Below are 12,738 nucleotides of genomic sequence, written 5' to 3'. Positions count from 1 at the left end.
AACCTTGGCTTTATTTAACAGGTTCACTTCATTCCACAGTGACAATTTGCTAGCACATGAGAATAAAACATGATTTTAGGATTTTCAAATGATTCAGCAAATTTCTTGGAAAATGAAACTTGTGGGCAGATTAAAAGGTGTGTGTGTGTGCATTTGCTGAATGAAATAATATGTTTTCCTTATGCATATTTGTCACAAAAATATTTTTATTTTTTCCCTTTCATTCATTAGGATATAGAGCAGTGGGAGGGAAAGAAGGTTTTAAGTAAAAGAAATGAGAACTGAGGGGTGATAAAGATGAGGTAATCATATTACTAATTTTGCTTAATTGTTTTACTTTTTTTATTAGAGATTCTCATAGAACAGGGGTAATCCAGAAATATTTTAAAAATAAAAATAAAACACAACATTAATACTTTTTTAAAAAATGAGAAAAGGGGGGCAGCTGGGTAGCTCAGTGGAGTGAGAGTCAGGCCTAGAGACAGGAGATCCTAGGTTCAAACCTGGCCTCAGCCACTTCCCAGCTGTGTGACCCTGGGCAAGTCACTTGACCCCCATTGCGCCCACCCTTACCAATCTTCCACCTATGAGACAATACACCAAAGTACAAGGGTTAAAAAAAAATGAGAAAAGATCTGGTTTTTTACTATGAAAGCCTAGAAATTTGGCACAATCTTCAGCTGAAAAAAGTTCATATTTTGGCAATATGAAAAGTATCTAGAAGAAAGCAACCAAAATGATGAATGGCCTTCAAATCATGCCGCATGAGGACTAATGAAAGGAAATAGTAATGGAGAAGAAAAGACTTGGTTGTTATCCTTTGTATTTGATGGGACCCCAAAAAAGACCTCACTGTTTTGGAGTCAATGAATAGGGTGTCCAACTGTGGCTAATCATACCAATATAAACTCAAAGGGCTCAACTGCAGGTAGGATACAAATAATCCATATGAACATTTGGGATAGAGATGTCTCTAAATTTGTGCTTCTCATATTTCTTTTGAGTTACTATAATTCTACTTTCCTCATAGAGCTCAGTGCCTTCTTTGATGCAGGTATGCAATGCAGGATGGTCCTGTGCAACTAATGTTGTCCATGTCTCTCAATTGATATCAAAGTTCTTCAGCAAGACCTTAAGAGAAGACTTAGTGAGGAATGTGATAACTTTCTTTGAGTATATGAAGGACTATCATATAAAAAGGGGCCATACTTGTTCTTTTTGGCCCCAGGGAACATGACTAAGAGGAATTAGTGAAAGTTGCAGAGGTACCTTGAAGTCTGATGAAAAGGAAACATTTCAAAGTGTGGCTGATGCAAAGGGTAGCATCAGGCAGTAATGGTTTCCTCCTCAGTGGAGTTCTTTCAAATCAAAGCTGGATGATGGCTTAGCAGTGAGGAGCAGTGTTCAGATAAGGGTTGGATGAACTCTGAGCTCTAGAAGAGTATATGTGTTTTCATGAATAATTACAATATTTCTTGGTCTTAGGATTCTCTGTACTTGGTAGCCCCAATCTTTTGTGGTATGTGTATATGCTACACTTTGACTTGATTCTTTTAGTTAAGTAACTTCAAAAATTTACAAAAGCAGGGAGCAGTATTTATAACAAGTTAGGAGTCCCACCTTTTTGAAAGGAAAGCTGCAACCAAAAGTCAATGGAAGTTTTAGTCATCAATGAAGAGGTACAGAGCAGAGATTTCAGATCAGAGTAGACAAATGTCTGGTCCAGCCAGGTTCACAGGGAAGCTAATGGAGAAGAAAACAAAATGCACAGAGCCAATTGTGTGGGCTTGCATGATTTGCTCATTCATGGGACTCAGGAAATCTGTTGAATGTGAAAAGATGTACCCTGAGACAGGTAAAAAGTAGCCTAAAAATTTATCATGCTTTAGTTAACCTAAGAGAACTTTCTGATTTGTAATGATTATACTTGAATTAGAATTCATATCAGAAAGCATTAAAAGGAATTAAAAAAGGAAACTACATCATGCTTACATCAACCAATAAACATTTATTAAGTGCCTACTATGTGTTAAGCACTGTGCTAAAGGCACCACTAATAATGAGAGTATATTGATTTTGAACATATATACAGAGAATAGTGATTAAATTTATAAAGAAAATATTGATAGTCTCATAAGTAAAGAGAAACACTGAAAATTAATAGGAAATTAGTAATGCATTATCCATGTAGCCAGCAACTAGTACAGGGTCTGGAACATAGTAGTATTTAATAAATGCTTGATTGACTGAATTTTTTTAGGGTGGAGAGGGGGGGAGTCATTGAAGTTTATTGACCAAGAAAGTAGCATGGGATTCACTGAATTATAACAAAAGTTTTGTATGTATTTATGTTCTGAATTGATATATGCATTAAAGAAATGAATGGTTTCAGAAAACTTTTATGAACTGATGCAGAGTAAAGTGAATAGGACCAAGAGAACAATTGATATATCAACAATACCGTAAAGACAAAAACTTTGAAAGACTTAGGAATTCTAATCCACGTGGAGACCAGCAATGATTCCAAGAGGATCAATGATAGGTCATACTGCCCACTTCCTGACAGAGAAGTGATAGACTTAAGAACAGAATAAAATATATATTCTTGGAAGTAGCAATGTGATCATTTGTTTTGCTTAACTATATACACTTGTGAAACACCTTTTTTTTTCTTTTTTTTAAATGGAAGAATAGGGAAGATGAGAAAGAGTGGAAATAATATTGTGGGGGAGTAGGGGTATATAATTATCCTGTATATGGGAAATGAAAAAGAGGAAGCACTGCTTTCAAGCATGATTGATCTGTTTGCTCTACCTTGCTACAAAGAGACACTGGTACTTCATTGTGGCCCATCCAAAACAGGAGACCAACTTGGGTCAGTGTTCTTAAGAGTATGGGGTCAGGTGGCCAGTGGAAGGTCCTAGAGCAGTGATGGGCAGCCTTTTGAATTTGGTGTGTCACAATTCACCAAAAAACCAAGCATAACTTGAGTGGTGTGTCACTTTGAGAAAAAAAACACCATAATTTCATGATATTTATAGTTTAAATAACAAAAATGTATAATTGTAACATAATTGTATTTAATAAATCAAAATAGATAAATTAATGTAGGTAGAATTGTCATCTATAGTGCACAGAGTGTCTACACTACACTACAGCAAATGTTTCATCCTCAGCACATGGCCCCATCCTTCTTTATGCAGTATGTGGCTGCATGTTATCGAAAATGACTATGTGTGTCAGTGCTGACACATGTGTCATAGGTTTGCCATCACTGGCCTAGAGTGAAGAAGAAAGCATGACCACTGAAATGTGGTATTATGCCTGGGATAGGGAGGGATTAATAATAAATTTTTGGAAGACTAATACAAGGGCCACTGGATTCTGAGATTCCCAGAAGTTTTCTGACCATATCCTTAGCCTAGGCATAAATCTCATAGGCCCACATATATGTGGTGCCATTGTGAAGAACTTCAGAGTATTCAAAGTATTTAGATACTAGTTTAAGTTATTTTCACCAAAGTAAGATAGGAGAAAGACAGCTTTGTGCTGTGTGCTATATACCCAGAAAGAAACATAACTCTTGGTTGGCTCAGAGAATGCCTAGCCTGATCCTCCTGCTTGCTGTAAGAGACTTCTGTTGATTGCAGAAACACATCAAGAAAGCACAAGTAATGTACAAAAATATTTATAGCAGCTCTTTTTGTAGTGGCAAAGAATTGGAAACTGAGGCGATGTCCATCAATTGGGGAATGACTAAACAAATTGTGGCACATGTCAGAGATGAAATACTATTGTGCTATAAGAAATAAGCAAGATGATTTTAGAGAAAGATGGAAAGATTTACAGGAATGGGATGCAGAAGAAACAAGCAGAACCAAGAGAACATTGTACATAGTAACAGCAATATTGTATGATGATCAACTGTGAAAACGTGGCTACTCTCAGCAATACAAATGATCTGGGACAATCCTGAAAGACTTATGATGGGGAATGCTGTCCACCTCCAGAGAAGGAAGTGCTGGAGTCAGATGGATGTGGATCAAAGCATACTATCTTTCACATCAATGTACTTATGGTTTTATTTTGAGCTTTTGGTTATGTATGAGTGTACTCTTACAATGACAAATATAGAAGTATGTTTTACATGATAATACAAATAAATTTAAAAAAACAGAAAAAAAAGCATAGGCAGGTGAGAGGAAGATGAGGCTCAAACTTCTGAATAGCAGGCTGGAGTCCTTGGAGCTGTGGATATGCATGGAAAGCTTTCTCTATCATGTCCCTTGCAAGACCTCTGGAGTTTGCAACTCTAAGGACTGCTGAAAGCAGACATCTTCTCTGTGAGACCACTCTCTCTCCTAGTCTAAACTGAGATTTTTATCTTGCTTTCAAACGAAGAGCTCATTTGTGCATTCTTTGGAATACTATATAATCTGGGAAAACCTTCTCTGATTTCTATTTGCTATTTTGCTTGGGTAAATGAGTTTTCTCACTTTTTACTACTATTTATGATGGATTTTTTGTATAGTTTGTATTGGGTGGGAAGGGAAGAGCTGGGAAGGAAAAGCTAAGAGCTACTATTCCTATGAGAGTAATCAGGGAAATAGTTCTGAAGCTAGGCTTGTGCCCTTGGATTAGAGGTATTTGAAGGTGGCAGAAAGAATAATTTTCAGAGACTAAAGGAGAGTCATCCTATCTCAGCATTATTGGAATTACCAGCAAATATATCAAGAATAAGTTATGAAGAATTATGAGTTATCCTGTTAGACTAGCATCTGTTGGTGTTTTTCTACTAGGATTTTGTATTGAAGTACGCATCGGAGAGGGAAATCTCATCTTTGTTCCCCACTGCTGTTAAAACAGACATGTTGTACTTCATAAACAAAGATTTTTCCTCCACCAGATAACAGTCTCAGTATCCAAGAAGTGTGGAGTGAGATGCAGGAGGTAGGAAATAGTTATCAAATATTATAGGAATGAGATAAAACCTCAGTAGCTAAGTCAGTTATCTTTGAGAAAGTCTATTTTCCCAAATTTTTCCAAATTAACTTCCTAGAATAGCTCTCCCAGTAAGCTTTTTCAAGCTAGTTTGAATAAATTCAACAATAACAACAACATTCAAAAACATTCTTTAGTAGGTAGCTTTACAAAGCAATTCCAGCCAGTCAATTTACAAGAGAATTTGTTTGGTTTCACTTATAAATATTTGTTATAATGTCTTTGTTTTCATTTTCTTTTTGAGAGGCACAGAGAAGAAAAGGGTGAGGAGCCAGAAGTAAATAAAACAAAACAAAAAATACAAAAGAAGAGAGTCACTGAAGGTTCTTTTAAAATCTATATAACAGAGAAAGGTCAGAAAGAAGCAGAAAGAAGCAGGACAGCTTTGAAAGCCATAGTTGGAATTTCTTTTTTTTCTTTTCTTTTTTTTTTAACCCTTACCTTCTGTCTTTGAGTCAATACCGTGTATTGGTTCCAAGGTAGAAGAGTGGTAAGGGTAGGCAATGGGGGTCAAGTGACTTGCCCAGGGTCACACAGCTGGGAAGTATCTGAGGCCAGATTTGAACCTAGGACCTCCTATCTCTGGACCTGGCTCTCAATCCACTGAACTACCCAGCTGCCCAATAGTTGGAATTTCTTATACACTTTTAAAAAGCAAGCTGTACATAATGGAGATTTGCAGTCCCAAGTATTATCTTCTTTTTTTCTTTTTCTATGTGTGGGAATGCCCATTTTATCTGTGTTTATGTTCAAAATAAAAAAAATAAGATTTTTGAAACAAATTCAGTTTTGCATCTAGTCCTTAGAAGCAAAATTTTCTGAAATAGTATCTTTTTTAAAAAATAGGTCACTATAGGTCCCCTGAACTTGTTCACATATACAGATGAGCTGAAGAAATAATACGATTTTTTCACTAGTTGTTCATTTTTAGCTTTTACAAAGATAAAACAATTGCCATTAGTATTGATGTTAATCCTGCAGTTTGTAAAAGGATCTGTAACTAAATTCCAATAGTCTAATAACTTTATAATTCTTTACTACCAATTCTTCATAGATTTTAAAAAAATTAACCATTTCTTTAGATCTTTTACACATGGTACACATGGATGATCTAATTAATTATTCTTTCCCTGAGGCCTTTGACATTATTTAACATGGTTCCTATTCCCTAAGCCAGTGATGGTGAACTTTTTGGAGACTGAGTGCTCAAACTGCTGCATGAGAGCCCCTTGCCTTGCCCTAGACAGGGGAGGGAGGAAGTGCTCCCACTGGGCTACTGGACAGAGGAGTGGGTCATGTGAGAAATGTCTTCGGGTGCGTGTGTGGAATGGGGAAGGACACAGAGGCATCCATGCCATAGGTTACATGGTCCTAAGCTATACTGCAACAGAAATGGCAAAAATGCTGATTTGGCGCAAAATGTAAAGATATCAATAATAAAATGTGCATGGAATATCCTCTTGTTATCTTTCTGAACACACTGTGAATCTCAGTTTCCAGAGGAGATATTTTAAGTAGTTTAACTGAAGTAACTAGATTGTTTCTGAAAAATAAAAAAAAAGAAAGGATTCTGTTAGTGTTGAATGGTAACTGCAAAACATTTTCATGGTGAGCAATCTGGGAGTAGTTATGGAACACAAAATGGGCTTATGTAACAATTTCTCCAAATCAGGGATAGTAAAATGGGAAGTTGTCCTGGGAGACATGAATAAACTTTATAAAAACATTTTTAATGGGCCATTGGTCATGAGCAGAATACTAGTCTATACATGGTGGAAAGAGCAAGGAGAAATATTTAACTCAAGTTTCACATTTACTGAGAAATTTTTTCCTTTTTAAAATTAATTGCTGAAGCCAGATTTAAGTTGAACAAGAATAGAAACAATTCAGTCAGCCAGTCAACAAGTATTTATTAAATAAGTCCTGACCATGTTGACCAAATTGAAGTAGAAACAGTCCCTGACCTCAAGATGTTGACATTTTAGTGTAGAAGACAACCTATAACAACTATGTATTGGCCAAATATATACAGAGTAAATTGGAAGACATTTTAGAGTAAGGACACTAGTATTAAGGGGAACTGTAAGAGTTGGGATTTTAGGTGAGAACAGAAAGAAACAAGGGAAGCCAGGAGGCAGAGATGAAGAGTGAGAGCATTCCAGGCATGGGGGAACAGCCAATGAAAATGCAAGGGTGGGAGAAGAGCAATTAAATCAGTTTCCTAGAAAATTCAAACTATGGGCAACTAAAGTAATTGAATAATTATTTTTTAAAACGAAAAGGTACATCAATATGTATATTTTGGACAAGTGGAAAGATGAGTTTATCCTAAAACTGAGAAGCAGGAAGAGATTAGGGTATTGTAATTCGGACATCTTGCAGTGCTTTCAATGATTTCAAACTGTATATGTTATAAAAATTCTTCTTAATAACATTAATATTCTCTCATTGATGCTACGTGGGTCTGAATCGTTGGACCATGGATACAAAAAGTAGTATCTAAACAGCAATGGAAAAATGATTGATGAGCATTAAAAAGACTGTTGCAAACTACCAACAATGATTTGCAAATGAAATCTACGTGTGACTGGAAAAGAACATGGACCATTTGCTAAATGAGAATGAGAGACAATGATAGACAGACCTAATGGGACAATGGTATCTCTAATACACTATAAGAACAAAAGAAATCTTTCTAACACCCAGAATAAGACTTTCTATGGAAGATTTACCAGAAAACATTAATAGGAACCCATAAGATTAGAAGGAACAGAGGAGTTATGCAGAGATACATCATTAATCTTCAAGTTTATACATCTTTGTTGTAATATTCTGGCCACAATACCAAAATGCTTTTTGAGGAAACTGAACTAGAAGAGCTGGGTTCTAGCCCCAGGTCTTTTGTTAGCTAACTGAGTGACTTTGTCTAAGTTGCTCTCCTCTCTAAACTTTACTTTATCCATCTGTACAGTGGAGGTAGGCTGGATTATTGAAAATCCTTCAAACTCTAAAATTCTATGAAGACACATGTAAATAAATAGATGCATGACATTTGTAATTCTGATCTGTAGTCATATTCATTGTCTCTGGAAACATTCTAAGAATAATATTTGCACTTGCTTTGGGTAAAGGTGAAGAGTTTGATATGGGATTATTGTCATAATTTGTTAGCTACAAAGCAACTGTGAGATTCTAGGAATCTTACCTCAAACCACTGATCCCAAACATACCCACCAAAATGGCCTAGATTCTGGATTTGATTTTCTTTTTAACGGCACATCTGAAGAACTAACCATCACTATCATTCTATTTTATGTTCAGAAGAAATTCTATATGGTCATATTTGAATTGAAAATGGAAAAAAAAGACTTTGGCATTAATGTCAGAAAATATTTTGTCGAAGCTACAAACTTCTTCCTAAAGAGAGGTTATTTTACAGAAAAAGATTTAAAACCTAAATAAAGCCTATTAAAAAATCTTCTCCAGAAGTATTTATAATTATCATAAGTTTATGATACAAATGGATGAAACAGTCTGGAAATTCAAAATTATGACAAAAAGTCATTTAGAGGGTTGGGGGAGTGAAAAGAGGAAAGAACAAAGAAAGTGATGGGCAGAGACAGAAATTGGAAGGAATATTTCAGATACGTTCACTGCATATTTAGATTTTTCTAACAGAGAAGTGCTATGTAATATAAAACACAGTGGACTTGGAGTCACAAGCTATGGGTTTGAGACCTTGCTTCATCACTTACCAGCTACACATAGACTATAAGAAAAGCACTTTACTCAATGAGGCCTAGGCTTGGCTTTCTTCAGTTATAAAATGGGGCTGATAAAAATCTGTACTATATAGGATTGTTGTAGAGATCAAATAAGATAATTATAAAATGAAACAGTGAGTATAAATGAGAGTAAAGTAATTAGAAGGAATAGAAATCACTTTTTCTCCTTAGAGTACTATATGAACTATTAGTCTTGCTAGTCAACTATTAGTATTGCTATGCAAATATTTTACAAAGTTGAATGAATCTATTCCATAGAAAGTTATATTTAATATATTCATATTATCACCTTGCTAAGACAGGATTCAGCTACTGTGCTAGCTTCAAAAAATTATCTAAATTACTTTAATTGTAAAATTATTAAGAAAGAATTGATGAACACAAATACAATTTAGTCCAAAGTCAGTTAACATGGTTAAAATGATTACACTTAATTGAGACCTTAATAAGCTTGAATGTTAAGAAAAATTTAAATGGTCCTAGACAAATGTTATATTTTATCTACTTTCTCCCAGTGATTCCCAGAGTGGGCTCTACCGCCCCCTGGTGGGTGCTGCAGCGATCCAGGGAGGCGGTGATGGCCACAGGTGCATTTATCTTTCCTATTAATTGCTATTAAAATTTAAAAAAATTAATTTCCAGGGGGGCTAAGTAATATTTTTTTCCGGAAAGGGGGCAGTAGGCCAAAAAAGTTTGGGAACCACTGTTCTAAGCAAAGGAAGACTTTGATGATAGACTAGTATTGGAGGTCATATAAAGGACATATCAATGTCAGCTTTAAAGAATGATGAAAGCCTTTTTAAGCTTTTCAAGGTTATCATGTAGATCTTGGCCTTTCTATAGATCTCTGTATTATTCACATGGAGAGCACAATGTTCTTTTTATTTGATTGATGAAAACAAAAACATCCTCAAACTGGGCATTTAAATCCTAAACTCAAACTCTTAAGAATGCATTCAAGTCTTAAATTTCTTTCCCTCCTGAAGAAATGCACATCATTCAGAAGTATAAGTATGTTCAACCAACATTAGAAATATGAATGAAAGATGGCTAGTTATTGAAATATATTATTTTTAGGGATCTGAATATAATAAAAGAAGCATGATTTCAAATGGAATTAAGATATTTCCAACCATGCCTTCCTTTTGTATTTCAAAACTGTCTGAAGTTAAGGAATGTTACTGAATATGTCCACAGAATGAAAAATCACAGGCAACATCAGGATTGCAAACTGTTAATTTTCATATGGCTAGCCTTTTATGCCATATAATGCCTAGCTAGAAAACAATTTCAAAAATCCAACTCCACTGACATTAACACCCCAAATGTCTTTTTAAATGCAATGGATAAGCAATACCAGAAGCTTCTGGCCTTAGTACATATTATTCTCCACATGCTCTTTAGTTCAATCAAATTTACCTTCTTGTTGTCACATGTACCCCAAAACTGTCCCTCTGATCTCTGTATGTACCTGTATTGAACTTTATGCCTCTTAGAATCTCTAATTTCTTTAGAAACTTATCTCAAAGACAAGCTAGGTAGCATAATAGATTGAGTGCTAGGCCTAGAGATGGGATGTATATACTTATAAATGTATATTTTGTCTCCCCAAATTAAATGTAAGCTCCTTGAAAGCAGGGACTGATTCATTTTTGTTTTTGTACCCTATTTCTAAGGACTAGAATAAGAGTTCTTTGAACTGATTGTGCCCATATATTCTGGTGATTATTTGATATATGGCTTCTAGTTTTATACTACTGTTAATTACAAATATTGACTTCAACTGGCTCTGAAGTCAGAGAACCTGGCTTCAAATCTCATCTCTGACATTATTTGGGTGACAATTAATCGACTGGATTCAGTTACCTCATCTGTAAAATGAGGGAGTTGGATCAGTCTGATGTCCCTTCTAGTTTTAAATCTATGAGCCTAAAAGTTATAATAGAATAACAGAAACAAGAAAGAGAGATCCAGGCTAAATTTAAGCATTTTGGACTAGGAGAAGGCACAGGACACTTTAAATGGAACTCTGAAGAAGACACTATATAGTCCTAATTAAAAAGAAGTACTAGCTGTTCCAAGAACTCAGCAGGCCATCTCTTGCTTCTTTGAATTTGTACAAGCTCTCTTCATCTTTGCCTTTCTGAATCTTCTTCCTTAAAGGCTTAGTTCAGATTCCATATGCCTTTTGTAAAACATTCTTTGATCCTCACGAAGTATTCTTTCTCCTCAAATATGATTTTTTCCTTTGCCCCCATCACACACTATCTGTATTTTTCTTATATGTGAACATGTCATATACTTTCATGTACCCATGATATTCCACCCACTCCATTATGAATATAAACCTTGTTTTTTAAATCAAAGCTATTCTATTTTTTAATCTTTATATACCTGGTTCCTGGCACACAGTCTTACATGGAGAGAGGGGGCATTTAATGTTTATCAAAATGAATTTTGTTAGATGAATTTTAAAATTCACTCATAGAATAAAAATAATTTATTTCTTTTAAGGGTCTGTTCAAAGGCTTTTCAAAGATAAAATATAAGAAGATCTAGTGATTTCAGAAAATTAGACCATAATATCTTTGGTCTAGATTGATTTTATCAAACTTTAAAAAATAGACTATGTAATAATTTGTTTCTTGTTTATAAATATTTTAAATTGGATACTGGTAATAAGATGTCTAGTGCTGCTCCAACCAATGTGGTCATACAGTAACATTAAAATGTCATCCACTGCTTAGGTAAAGCTTGGATTTCTAGTGGAACATCTTTTGTCTCTATGCCTAGATATCTCTGGTTCTAGTTTCCATAGCTAATATTGAAGTATTTAGGCTCCCTCCAGCTTGGGTACTTCTGATTCTTGATTACCACAATTATCTCAATCATCTCCCCCTTCAGACTCTGATAGAGATAACTCAGGGCCCCAAATTCAAGAACCCTAAAAACAGCAGGGTCCCCCCCTTCACAACTAGACTTGCTTCTAGCCCAACTTCCACAGATGTTATTAAGAGAAGTCATTGTAGAGAAGGGCCCACCTCATAACCAGTGATAATTGCTGACCAACAGCCACCTAAAGGTAAATAAGCATGAGAGCCATGATGGTGGCAGCACCACTCCCTCCCTGCCACAGGCTCATCTGTCCCGTTTCCAGCCCATCCCACACAGTATTCATCTGGGGAAGCAACTCCTTGGAGAAGTGTGTCTACTATCACCAACAGTCAATCAACCGATGTACACAAAGCAGACTGGCCAGTCTTGATGAAACAGCAAGACCCCCAAAGGAGACATAGAAGAAAGCATTTTAGAGGTAAGTCAAATCAACCATTACCATCACTTTGACTGCCTCATCTCTTCAGACCCTGATGGAAATAGCATCAAACCTTGAACTTAATAGTCTTGGGAATAGCAGTGCTTCCAGACCAGTACCCTCAGCAACCCCTGTGGAGATTCAACATGGCAACTGCTTCTATAGATACCATAGCTACTGAAGACCTGGAAAAGAAAAGTCTTGCCACCAAAGTCTTTGGTCAAATGGATTCAACAATATGATTTTAATCAGTGGAAATGACATTAAAGAAGTAGCATTAACATCTTTCTTGCCACTGTACCCTAAGGACCACGGGACCTTGCTTTTAGTATGGAGTCCAAGTTTCTATTAATTTCTGGTTTTTCTGGAAGACCAATGATTCTCAAATTGTCTCTTCTAGACCGGTTTTCTTGGTCTGTCACTTTCTCATTGAGATATTTCATGTTTCCTTCTATTTTATCCGTCCTTTGACTTTGTTTTATTTGTTCTTGTTGTCTTGAGAGATCATTAGCTTCTAATTGCTCAATTCTAGCCTTTAGGGACTGGTTTTCGGCTATAATCTTTTGGTTTTCCTTTTCAATCTGGTCATTTCTGGTATTCAATTTGCTTATCAGTTCATTTGATTTCTTAGCCTCACTT

At 35.6% G+C, this 12,738-nt stretch overlaps 1 protein-coding gene and 1 pseudogene across 1 annotated transcript in view; one reads left to right on the top strand and one right to left on the bottom strand.

Moving 5' to 3' along the window:
* Positions 1-12,738, bottom strand: part of ADD3 (adducin 3) — a 177,287-nt gene that overhangs the window by 38,688 nt on the left and 125,861 nt on the right. The window lies entirely within an intron of this gene.
* LOC123234253 overlaps positions 11,891-12,738 on the top strand; it is a 71,616-nt pseudogene continuing 70,768 nt past the window's right edge.

Source organism: Gracilinanus agilis, chromosome 2, assembly GCF_016433145.1.
Source record: "Gracilinanus agilis isolate LMUSP501 chromosome 2, AgileGrace, whole genome shotgun sequence".
Taxonomy (NCBI): Eukaryota; Metazoa; Chordata; class Mammalia; order Didelphimorphia; family Didelphidae; genus Gracilinanus; species Gracilinanus agilis.
Note: the sequence above shows the minus strand (reverse complement) of the source record. Positions and strands in the feature narration are given on the sequence as shown.